Here is a 13,739-nt window from a genome sequence, read left to right on the forward strand (position 1 = left end):
GCCAGGCAAACGCCCAACCACCAAGCCACCCAGGCGTCCCTCAGCCCAATTTTCTTACGCAATCCCTCAGTAGCTTGGTTTCTTGATGGATACAATGAGGGTGGCCTCACAGCAGTGTGGTAAATGGGTTAAAATCGGTAAAGCCCTTAGAATGGTGCCTGGTTCACAGTAAATGCTGTATGAGCATTAGCTCTTTTTTTTTTTTTTTTTTTTTTTTTTTTTTTTTTTTTTTAGCATTAGCCCTTACCTCACTTTGGTTATGCATTAGTTCCCTCTTATGCCTGGTTTCACTTTCAGGGTTTCAGTTAGCAGTGCCAGAGGCAACTGGGAAAGCAAATCAGACTCCTGATCTGTGGTCAGAAGGTCAAAAGTAGCCTAAGGCTGCCTCACCACGCCTCTGTCACTCACCTCTCTTCTCTCATCATGTAGGCAACTTATTGTTGCACCTCATCCCAAGAGGGGGTGAGTACAGTACAGTAAGATATTCTGAGAGAGAGGAACCACATTCACATAACTTTTATTACCACATGTTGTTATAATTTGTCTATTATTATTGTCCTTAATCTCTAGCCATGCCTAATGTATAAATTAAACTTTATCATAGCTATGTATGTATAGGAAAGAGCATAGTACATGTAGAGTTGGGGACTGTGTGTACTTTCAGGCATCCCCTGGGGATCTTGGAACAATCCGCTGTGGGTTAGGAGGACTACCGTACTTCAGTTAATAGAGAATCTTCCCTTTGTCGCTTTCTCTCTACCACTAGTTTTCAGTGTCTTCATTGTCAGTTCTCTTAAGGGCCCTTGTGGCATCTCAGACACCTGTCAAAGCACAATTCTCTCTCGTTCAGCCCAACAGTAACTTTTTTTAATGTCACGAGGTATTTAATGTGTATGAAAGGGAGAATCATGTCTAGATCAGAGACTCCACAAAGACTTTTAAAATCACTGCTTATCCTGCTCTCATTTTCCCACAAGCCTGAAAAAGATCCTCCCTCCCTCTATTGTTAATTCTGGATGATTCTCAAATCAACTCTGACTCATGCAGGAAGCCTTCCTAGATAAAGTGGGTTGACTGGGAAGTCTCCCTTCCCACCAACTTCTGTTTCTAGACATTATTTCTCTATACCCCCCCCCTTTATTCCCACACTCGTCAGTCTATCCAATGAGAAAAAGTCTCAAAAATAAAATTTCCAGTAACATCCTGAAGTTAAAATTAATTCAATAACATAAAAGCTATTAATATGTACTACACAGTGTGGAGCATTGCTACATAGGTGACCTGAATCATGTGCTCGTCATGTTGGCTTACCATGGCTGATCCTGGATTCCAGGGGCTGTGTGATGTGCTGGCTCAAGGCTTCATAGTTCGATCAGAATGTATAGAATGTGTTTGAAGTAATGTACTGCACCTTTTATCGTGCATTCAAATGATAGCATAAATAGATAAAAACCTATGTGAGATAATGTATGCAATGTCTCAAAATAATATGCAAAGAAATACAGGACAATGCACGATAGCTTGACCTGGAAACTGTCAACTCTTCCCTTTAATCGTATCCTTCCCCTTTTCCATTTCCTCCACAATCTGTGTCCAGGATATGTTTCTCAGCTTTTCTTTCTTTTTTTTTTTTTTTCATTTATTATCTCCCCATGACTTATTCATCCCATAACTGGAAGCCAGTATCTTCCATTCCCCTTCACCTGTTTTGCCCATTTCCCTACTTCTCTCCCCTCTAGCAACCAACACTTTGTTTTCTGTACTTATGAGTCTGTTCCTGCTTTTTGTTTGTGTGTTTGCTTTGTTTTTTGGATTCCACATATGCTATTTGTCTTTCTCTGTCTGACTTATTTCACTTAGCACAATACTCCCTAGGTCCATCTATGTTGTCACAAAGGGCAAGATCTCATCTTTTTTTTTTTTTTTTTTTTGGCTGAATAATATTCCATTGTGCACATATACCACCTCTTCTTTATCCATTCATCTGTCAGTGGACATTCATGCTGCTTCCATATCTTAGCTAGTGTAAATAATGCTTCAATAAACATAGGACTGTATATATCCTTTCAAATTAGTGTTTTCATTTTTCTTTGGGTAAATATCCTATAGTAGAATTACTGGATTATATGGTATTTCTATTTTTAATTTTTTGAGGAAGCTCCATACTGTTTTTCACAGTGATTATTGTACCAGTTTATGTTCCACCAGTAGCATATAAGGGTTCCTTTTTCTCCGCATTCTTACCCACTCTTATTTCTTGTTTTTTTTAGTCTAACCATTCAGACAGGTGAAGGTGATGTCTCATTGTGGTTTTGATTTCCATTTCCCTGAAGATTAGCAATTAAGCATCCTTTCATGTGTCTATTGGCCATCTGGATATCTTCTTTGGAAAATGTCTATTCAGGTCCTCTGCCCGTTTTTAAAAATTTATTTATTTGAGAGAAAGAGCACAAGAGCAGGGGGAGGGGTAAGAGAAGGGGGAGAGGGAGAAGGAGAATCCCAAGCAGACACCCCAGTGAACACAGAGCCCATAGCAGGACTGGATCTCACGACCCTGGGATCATGACCTGAGCCGAAATCAGGAGTCAGAGGCTCAACCACTGAGCCACCTAGGCGCCCCTCTTCCTCCCATTTTTTAATGGGGTTGTCTTTTTGGTGTTGAGTTGTATAGGTTCTTTATATACTCTAGATACTAACTCTTTATCAGATATATCGTTTGCAAATATGTTCTCCCACTGGGTAGGTTGCCTTTTTATTTTGTTGATGGTTTCCTTCACCGTACAAAGGCTTTTTATTTTGATATAGTCCCAATAGTTTAGTTTTGCTTTTGTTTCCCTTGCCTTAGGAAATATATCTAGAAAAATGTTACAGCTGATGTCAACGAGATTACTGCTTGTGTTCTATACTAGGAGTTTTATGGTTTCAGGTCTCACATTTAGGTCCTTAATCTATTTTGAGTTTATTTGTGTGTATGGTGAAAGAAAGTAGCTGTCCAGTGTCCCCAGCACCATAGAGCCAGTGCATATTTCTGTATGCAGTGTTTGTTGTATTCCCAACTTTTCTATGAAGCCTCTCCTAACCAATTGGACAGAAGTCCTCTGTCTAATGACCATTCATACAATTTAGGACTTCACTTTAATGTTTTCTGTTTCAAAAGCTTTGTTAAGGGCAGCCCGGGTGGCTCAGAGGTTTAGCGCCAAGGCCTGATCCTGGAGTCCCGGGATCGAGTTCCATGTTGGGCTCCCTGCAATGGAGCCTGTTTCTCCCTTTGCCTGTGTCTCTGCCTCTCTCTCTCTCTCTTTCTCTGTGTGTGTGTGTCTCATGAATAAATAAATAAAATCTTTTTTTAAAAAAGCTTCTTTAATTCTGTTATATATGCTCTTGCTGTGTTTTATGACCATCGGTGTGTGTGTTGCTTCATCTTTTCTACCCTTCACATCCTACATCAAGACCTGTTACCTCTACCTCTGAAATATTTCCTGAATCCAACTGCTTTCTGGCTCTTGTGCAAGCCTACATCATGTCTTTACTGGACAACTGGACTTCCTGCTTGCACACATGACACAGTAGCAGAGGTGAATTTGGCTTTTTACAACTATTTTCTTGTGGAATATAACATGAGTATAGAAGAATACACGAAACACACATGTACAACTATTATATGATTTACTATAAAGCAAATATTACATGGCCATCATCCAGGTCAGAGAAATAGAAGCGCTCTAAAAGCCCTGCCCCATAATCTCTGCCCAGTGTTAACCCTTATCTTCCTTATAAAGATAACCACTCTACTGACTTGTCTTTCTTTGTAGTTTTATCACTGTATCCTGCATTGCTAAAAGTTTTTGCAAGTGAAGTCACATGTATTCTGTATCTGGCTTCTTTTATTCAATATTATGTTTTTAATTAAGATTCATCTATTCTGTATGAGGCCACAGTTATTCATTTTTGTTGCTGTAAAATACTCTTATTTTATGAATATGTCACTTTTTATTTATCCATCCTACTGTTGAATTTTGGGGCTGTCTCTAATTTAGGATATTATGAATAATGCTGCTACAAACATTCTTGTACATGTCTCCCAGCGCATATGTGCAAGAGTGTATGTCTTCCTCTCTCTCCTTCTCTCTCCCTCCCTTCTTCCGCTCTTATCTTCCTTCTTTCCATGTGGATACCCAATTATTCCAACTCCAATTTCTGAAAAGACCATCCTTTCCCTTCTTATTTTGCAGTGCTATCTTTGACATAAAGCAAGTGTCCATATGTGCCTGGGTCTGTTTCTGGGCTCTTTGTTACATTGGTCTATTTGTCTATTTTTCTGTGTTTCTTTCAGCGCTATCACACTGCCACAATAATGAGTCACACTGGCTTTATATCTTATGTCAAGTAGATAAAGTCTTTCCTCCTCCTCCTCTTATTTTTCTTCCTCTTTCAAGAGTGACTTGCTATTCTTGATCCTTAATATTTCCATATATATTTTATTTTTAAAAAAGATTTTATTTATTTATTCATGAGAGACACACAGAGAGAGGCAGAGACATAGACAGAGGGAGAAGCAAGTTCCCTGTGGGAAGCCTGATGTGGGACTCAATCCCAGGACCCCAGGATCATGACCTGAGCAAAGTCTCCACCACGCCTGAGCCACCCAGGCATCCCCCCATATATATTTTAGAATTAGCTTGTCAAGTTTACAGAAAAAGCTGTGGGTATTTTGATTGGAATTGCACTGAATCTATGGGCCAATATGAGAAAAACAGACATCTTTATAATAATTGGTCTTACAGTCCTTGAAAATGATATCTCTTGGGATATATCCTTGGACTGATACCCCTTCATTTAGTCTTTAGTCGTTAGTCTCTCAATAAGGTTTTATAGTTTTCCACGCAAAGTTTTCGTATACCTTTTGTTGGCTCTACCCCTAGGTAGTTGGTATATTTTTTTAACACTCTTATAAATGGTATTGTTTCATAAATTTTATTTTCTAATTGTTTACAGTTACAAAAATTACAACTGATTCTTGCATGTTTATTTTCTATCTAGTAATCTTGATGGAACAGTCTTATAAAATTGTAAATATCATTGCACATCCTTCCTTTGCTAAAAACCCACCAATGGCTTCCTATTGCGAAAATATAATCCAAATTCTTTGCAATGACCATGATGATTTTAAAAACATATTCACACATTATTTGACACTCTTCCAACAAGAAATTGAGTCTGTGTTCCCTCCCCTTTGGACCCGGGTGAATCTTTGTCACGATTTCAATGAACCAAATGTGGTGGAAGTGATACTGTGTGACGTTCAAGGCTAGGTTTGGAAATACCCTGAAGTTTCTGCCTGTTTCTCTTGATGTACTTGCTCTGAAGACCTTTAGCCATCATGTAAGAAGTTGGCTAGCCTACATCCATGTAGAGAGACCTTGTACATATAGAGAGAAAACCAAGGAGTCAGAAATGTTCCAGTCTCCAGAGTTTGTCTACCTAGCCACACATGTGAATGAAGAAGCTTTGAAATAATCCTAGCCTCAGCCACCACCTGACTGCCTCCTTGTGAGATACCCTTAACCAGAGCTGCCTAGCTGACCCTAGGTACCCCCAGATTCATGAGCAAAATTCATGATTGTTGTTCTATGCCACTGATTTTTAGGGTGTTTTGTGAGGCAGTGATAGGTAATTGAAACAATGATGTTCAAGATCCTTTCACTGTAATCTCAGCCTGTCTACTGCACCAATCCCACCTCCCCCCTCAGATATGCTCCAGCCACGCTGGCCTTGTATATGTCCTATCAAACAAGTCAAGCTTATTTCTGCTTAGGGGCCTTTGGAGTTATCACAAATCCTTATCTTAGAACACTTTTAACTCTTCACGTGGCAGCCTCCTTCTTATAATCCATCCCCTCAGATGCCATCTCCCCAGAGAAGCCATTACTGCCTCTCTAATCACATTACCGCCTTATTTTATCAGTGCACATTTTCCAAAATCATTTATTTATAATATTTCTTTTTCTTTCACGTATTTATTGTCTACCCTCCTCCTCTGGAATGTAAACTGTTTGAGTCCAAGTATTGTCCATTTTGTTCGCTTCTAATAGATCCAGCCCTTAGGATGGTGGCAGGCAGGTTCTCACCATCAACAAAAATGGAGTAACAGGGACTAGATATACCCCCCTATCTCAAATAACTAGAAAACCAGACAAAGCATATGAAACAATGGATTTCAAGACAATGGTACAACCACTTAACAAACCTAAACATAGTTTTTTACAGCAGTGGTGCCTGTGTGCCCACAAAAACCTGCATATGGGTGTTTGTAACTGCTTCATTCATAATTGCGCAAGGCAGGAAGCAACCAAGAAGTCCTTCAATAGGTGAATGGAAAAACAAACCGTGGTACATCCACACAAACAAATAAAGGAAATAAGCTATCAAGCCGTGAAAAGACAGAGGAATGTTTCTGAAAGTGAGAAAAGCTAGTCTGAAAATCTACATAATGTAGCTTCAAACTACATAATGTAGGATTCAAACTACATAATGTTTTGGAAAAAGCAAAACAATGGAAACAGTACAAAAAGAAAGTGGTTGTCAGGCTGGGCAGGGGGGAAGGGAAGGATGCATAGGTGGAACACAGGATTTTTTGGGGCAGTGAAAATAATGTGTGTGATACTGGCGTACACATGGATACTTACACATTGGTCAAAACCCATACAACTGGGATCCCTGGGTGGTGCAGCGGTTTGGCGCCTGCCTTTGGCCCAGGGCGCGATCCTGGAGACCCGGGATCGAATCCCACGTCAGGCTCCCGGTGCATGGAGCCTGCTTCTCCCTCTGCCTATGTCTCTACCTCTCTCTCTCTCTCTCTCTCTCTCTCTGTATGACTATCATAAATAAATAATAAAAAAATTAAAAAAAAACCCATACAATTCTACAACATAAAGAACCCATACTAATGTGAACTATGGTCTTTAATTAATAATAATGTATCAATACCAGTTATCAGTGGTAACAAATATACCACAGGAAAGTAAGATGTTAGAAAAAGGAGAAGCAGCAGGATGGGAAGGACTCTCCAAACTTTCTGTTCAATTTTTCTACGAACCTAAAGCTGCTCTAAGAAAATATGTCTATTAATAATTTATTGGAAAATAGGCTTCCATTACAATTTATTAATTTTTAAAAGGGTTGAAATAATATGCAACAAGTTTTAATATTGGTTATATCTCAATTCTGGTTTTTGTTTTGTGGTCGATCTTTGTTTTCTCACCCAGAAATGATGGTGTTGTGATACTTGAGGAATATTTCAGTGATTTTATTTGTATTATTTTTTAAACTAATTTTTTTATTTGAGTGTAGTTGACACACAATGCTACATTAGTTTCAGATGTACAGCATAGTGATTCCACAAGTTTTAACATTATGCTGTGCTCACCATGAGTATGGCTACCATCCGTTGCCAACCAACACTGTTACAGTATGATTGACTGTATTCCTTAAGCTGTGCCTTTTATTTCCATGACTTACTCATTCCATACTTGGAAGCCTGTACCTCCCACTCCCCTTCACTCATTTTGCCCATCCTTCCACCCTACCTCCCCTCTGGCAATGATCAGTTTGTTCTCTGTGTTTACAAGTCTGATTCTGCTTTTTAAGACCCGGTTATTTTTTTTTTCATTTTTAAAAAGGATTTTATTTATTTATTCACAAGAGATAGAGGCAGAGACACAGGCAGAGGAAGAAGCAGGGTCTCCACAAGGAACCTGATACAGGACTCCATCCCAGGTTGCCGGGATCATGCTCTGAGCCAAAGGCAGCCACTCAACCACTGAGCCACCCAGGCATTCCAGATCCAGTTATTTTAAAAAGAAGTGTTGGGGTGACTGGGTGATGGGCACTGAGGTTGCCCTTGATGGGATGAGCACTGGCTATTATGCTGTAAGTTGGCAAATTTAACTCCAATAAAAAAATATACAAAAAAAAAAAAGAAGTGTTGGAAGAAATAATGCAATAATCTTCCCTCTCCCACTGCTGTAGCACCTGTGGGACACTGTGACACTGAAGATGGACTGTGTCGATTTGTTCCCAAATGGGGACATAATACCTACCTCTTAGGAAAGTACAAAGCATAAATAAGATAATGATGAAGTCCCTTAATAAAAGATAGCTGATAAGGAAATTTTCCCACCCCAAGCCCTGACCCAACCCAACAGCAACAGCCTTGCCACCACTATTTGATTTGGGACTATGAGGACTAATCTCATTGTGCCCCTTCCTTGTATAAGTCACCCCACCTGCCACAGGAAGCCCCAGAATACAAAGACATCCTAAATGCATTCGAATTTAATAACCCTGGGACTCTGTAAATTCTCTTTAATGATTCCGCCACCACCCCCTTCAAACTCCCGTGTCCCTTGTGTTTGTGATCCGTGGTAAGAAAAGCTCCCTATGTCCTCAGCTCCTTCTTTAACGCTTCTCTGTGCCTTCTTGCTCTTACTCAACCTTGACTGTCCCCAGCTTCCCACTTCAGCCTGTTATCTTTCATCTGCTTGTTCCTTTCTGTCTTTGTAGCCCTTATTGGCAAAAATCACAATCCTGTTTAAATCCAACTGTCTCCCTGTGCACCCTGCGCTGTGCAACTGCTGGTGGTTGGAGGAAAACACAAATCAGGCTGACTGGTTTGCCTCTCAATCATGCTGATTGCTGACCTCAAGAGGCCCCTTGATATGGTTGAGCAGCCATTTCATTTTTCTCATTCATTCTCTCACCCTCCTCTATGACTAGACTTCAATCCTTTTGTTCATCTCATATTAAATATTTGTGAGAAAAGGGTCCAACTTTTTTTTCCTTCTTTCCCTTTTTTTGCACCTAGATATCCAGTTGTGCCAGCACTGTTTGTGGGAAAGACTATTCTTTCCCAGTCGAATTGTCTTGCTCCGCCCCCCATCAGATATCAATTGACTGTAAATGTGAGATTTATTTCTATATTCTCCATTCTATTCCACTGATCTGAATGTCTATCACTTTGACATAATCACAATGTCTTCATTACTGTAGTTTTATAGTTTTTTAAAGATTTTATTTATTTATTCATAAGAGACACACGAGAGAGAGAGAGAGAGGCAGAGACACAGGCAGAGGGAGAAACAAGCTCCATGCAGGGAGCCTGATGCGGGACTCGATTCCTGGTCTCCAGGATCAGGCCCAGCTGAAGGCGGCACTAAACCCCTGAGCCACCAGGGCTGCCCTTTATAGTAAGTTTTGAAATTGTGAAGAGCAAGTCCTCCAATTTTATTCTCATTTAAGATTGTTTCAGCTATTCTGGGTCCCATGTGAGTACATGTGAATTTTAGCATCAGCTTGTTAATTTGTGTTCCTACCCCCCCCCACCAAAAAAAGCCAGCAAAGATTTGATAGGGATTGATTGGATCTGTGCATCAGCTTGCCATCTTAACAATATTAAATCTTCCAATCAATGAACATAGAATATCTTTCCATTTATTGAAGTTTTTTTTAATTCCTTTCAACAATTTTTGTGTTTTTCAGAGTAGAAGTTTCATACATTTTTTGGTTAAATATATCCCTGATAGTTTATTCTTTTGGATGCTACTCCAAATGGGATGGTTTTCTTTCTTTTTCTTTTTTTTTTTTTTAAGGTTTTTATTTATTTGTTTGACAGAGAGAGAAGCCAGAGAGCACAAGTAGGGAGAACAGCAGAGGGAGAAGGAGAAGCAGGTTCCCTGCTGAGCAGTGGGCTCGATGTGGAGCTTGATCCCAGGACCCTGAGATTGTGACCCGAGCTGAAGGCAAACACTTAACCAACTGAGCCAACCTCGAGCTGTTAATTTTGTTTTCAGATTGTTCATTGCTAGTGTCTAAAAATTCTATTGATATATGCATTGATCCTGTAGCCTGCAACCTTGTTGAACTTGTTTATTCTGATAATCTTTTAGTGAATTCTTTATGATTTTCCATATGCAAGATCATGACATCTAAAAATAGAGATATTTGGGGTGCCTACCTGGCTCAGTCAGGGAAACATGGGGCTCTTGATCTTGGGGTTGTGAGTTCAAGCCCCACATTGGGTGCGATTATTTTTTTTTTAACTTTTAATTTAAAAAAAATAGAGGGGGCACCTGAGTGGCTCAGTCATTGAGCATCTGTCTTTGGCTCAGGTCGTGATCTGGGGTCCTGGGATCAAGCTTCGTGTCAGGTTCTTCACAGGGGTGGGAGGTCTGCTTGAGATTCTCTTCTCCCTCTATTCCTCCTCCCACGCACTCTCTCTCTTCTCCCTCTCTCGAAAATAAGTAAATAAATATTTAAAACAAAAAGGAATGAAGTACTGTTAAATGCTACAACATGGATAAGCCTTAAAAAAGAAACTATGCTAAGTGAAAGAAGCTAGATGCAAAAGGCCACATATGTATGATTCCATTTAAATGAAATGTCCAGAATAGGTAAATCCATAAAAACAGAAAATAGGTTAATGACTTCCAGGGGATAGGAGTAGGAGGGAACTGCATTAACTACCATGAGGTATAGAGATATTAGAAATGTCCTGATATTCCTGGGATGTTAGAAATGTCCTAGAAAAAAAAAAAAAAAAAGAAATGTCCTAGAATTTGATAATGGTGATGGTTTTACAACATAGTGAATATACTAAAAAAAATCACTGAAGCATTCGTTTTAAAGTAGTGAATCATATGTTATGTGAGGTATATCTCAATTTTAAATGCTATGAAAATAAAATTTAGGGATGCCTGGGTGGCTCAGTGGTTAAGTGTCTGCCTTTGGCTCAGGGCATGATCCCAGGACTGGTCCCCCATCCGGCTCCCTGCAGGGAGCCTGCTTCTCCCTCTGCCTGTGTCTCTGCCTCTCTCTGTGTGTCTCTCATAAATAAATAAATAAAATATTTAAAAAACATAAAAATAGAGATTTTTTACTTCTTCCTTTCCATTCTGAATGTCTTTTACTTTATTTTCTCACCTAATTACCTTGACTAGAACCTCCAGTACAATGTTGAAGGGAAGTGGCAAGTGTGGGTATCCTCGTCTTATATGTGATCATAAGGGGAAAAGCGTTCACTATTTCACCATTAATAATGATGTTAGGTGTGAGTTTTGGTAGATGTCCTTTATTAAGTTAAGGACATTTTGTACTATTCCTAGTCTGTTGAGTATTTTTATCATGAAGGGCTACTAGAGTATTGGATGTTGTCAAAGTACTTTTTTAAGCCTCTATTGAGATGATCATGTATAAGATTTTTGTCTTGTCTCTATTGATATAGTAAATTATAAAGATGTTTACTACTTTGCATTTGGGGAATAAATTCTACTTGATTATGAGTTATAATCCCTTCTCTATGTTGCTGGATTCAGTTTATTAGTATATATTTTTTAGGATTTTTACATCCATATTCACACTTGACAGTTAGGCTCCACTAATCGTCAGCTGACTGTTCTCTACTGTTTTCTTTCATCAAATGGGACACAAATTGTCCCGCAGTGTAAACCAGTTAAATCTGGTCTGCTTTGCAGAGGTAGTTTTTTTGTTTTTGTTTTTTTGAAAGATTTTGTTAAGTAATCTCTACATCCAGGTGCCTCTACAGCCAGGCACCCCTACAGGGAGTAGTTTTTGAGGTTTGTCCTGACCCCAGGAGTGCTGCTCTTAGCTGACTTTTTCCCCTGTTCTCTCTGGTAAACTTATTGGCCTACAGCTTAGCCTATTGTCCTCAGGAGCTACCAACTTTTCAATTGCTTACCACCAAAATCTCCATTGTTTTCAAGAGCGCCTTTAGGCTTGAACCTCCCCACAGTCTGTTCCAAATCAAGTCAGTTCCCTTGGCAAAAGCCTTGGCACTCTATGTTCTTATGGCCTACCTCTCCCTGTGGGCAAAATCTTTGCACCACTGCTTTAGAGCTGGTAGCAGGGACAGTAGTCCAAGTGTCTCAGAATGACACACCTCTCCAGGGCACAGGATGGGGGTAGTAACTATCTGGTCTTCGTGGCTTGCCTCTGGCTAAATGGAGCCTCTGTTCTGAGTGAATTGGGCTGAGAAAGATTGAGATCCCAGTATTCTAGGCCTGTTACCGCTAGGTAGAGCCTCTGACCTACAAATGAGGGTTCAGTGAAGAAAGAGACTCTAACTTCTTGGGAGCACTTCCCTATAATTTAACGTCTGCAACACAGAGTTTGGAGGTGTGGAAAATGCTGGTGGCCACACTGGACAGGGAGATAACACATCTGTGATTGGGAGGTGGGGGGAAAAGAAGCCCTGTCTTCATGGTCACTGCTACCGTGATGAATTTCTATCAAGCAGAGGTGGGAGAGTGGTCAAGAGAGGCAGTGGGTTGTGGCTGAGGTGCTACAGACTCTATCTGTTCAAACAGACCTAATAAATTTTTCTTGGATAAATATTTCTTCATTTGCTATATGCCCTTAGGGCAATTTCCAGGGACTGAAAGTTTGTTTTTAAAGAAATAATTTTCACCAGTTATGGCTGTTTCACTGAAGAGAGGATCCACAGGGCTCCTCATACTACCATTCCAGAAGGGATTCTCTCTCCTTCCCTCTGGAGCAAAGCTTCTCAAAAGTGTTGTCAATGCTTCCATGTTCAATTCCTGTCTCCTTCTCTCTGACCCCTGCCAACCTCTTTCTTGAACCAACTCCAATCAGGCTTTGGTCCCCCACAAAGTCAATGAAAATACCCTTGTAAAGGTCATTGATGATTTCCATGTTGTTAAATTCTATAGCCAGAATCTCATTTTCATCCTCCTTGACTTGGCAGCCGTATTTGACACGATCGATCTCATCTTCATCCTTCAAATGTTTTCATCACTTTGCTTTCAGAACACTGCACTCTCTTGGTTCCTAGTTTTCCTCTGACCACCTTCATTGTTCCTCCTCTATCTCCTTTGCTAGTGTCTCAGAACCAGTCCTTAGACCTCTTGTCCTTGTTATCTACACTCATTTCCTTGGTGATCTCCTTTGGTCTCACAGTTTTCAATAATTCTCCATATACTGGCTTTCAAACATCATTTCAAGCCCAATCTCTCCAGGCCAGGCCTCCCTCCCAAACTGCTCACTCATGTAATACACTGTCTACTTGATGTTTTCACATGATCTCCAAATGGGCTTCTCAAGCTGTATGTACAAAACAGCTCCTGATCTTCTCCTACAAACCTCTTCCTTCCAATCTTCTTCATCATTCCAGTTGCTCAGCCCAAGAACTGTGGTATAGTCATTGACTCTTTCTCACTCTAGGTCCAAGCTATCAGCCAGTCCTGTTAAGTCTACGTTCAAAATTATTCAGAATATGACTTCTTACAGCTCCATTGTCATTCCAAGTCACTAGTATCTCTTACCCAGATTATTTCAAGAACTGCTTGAGTGATCTTCCTGCTTCCATTTGGTTACCTCTCTGACCTCACCTCTTACTGCTGTCTCCAACCTCCAGTCACACTGACTTCCTTGCTGTTTCTTAAATATACAAAGCATGTGGATGAGTGTCTTGGATTGGCAATATTCTGCATATTACCACACATCAATGCCAGGAAGGAAACACATTCTTTTTTTTTAAGATTCTATTTATTTATTTGAGAGAGAGAGACGATGAGTGAGAGAAAGGGCAAGCAGGAGCAGGGGGAGGGACAGAGGTGGAGGGAGAAGCAGACTCTTTACTGAGCAGGGAGTCAGACATGGGGCTCAATCCCAGGACCCTGAGACCATGCAGAAGGCAGACACTCAAC

The sequence above is a fragment of the Canis lupus genome, chromosome 3, assembly GCF_048164855.1.
Source record: "Canis lupus baileyi chromosome 3, mCanLup2.hap1, whole genome shotgun sequence".
Classification (NCBI taxonomy): domain Eukaryota; kingdom Metazoa; phylum Chordata; class Mammalia; order Carnivora; family Canidae; genus Canis; species Canis lupus.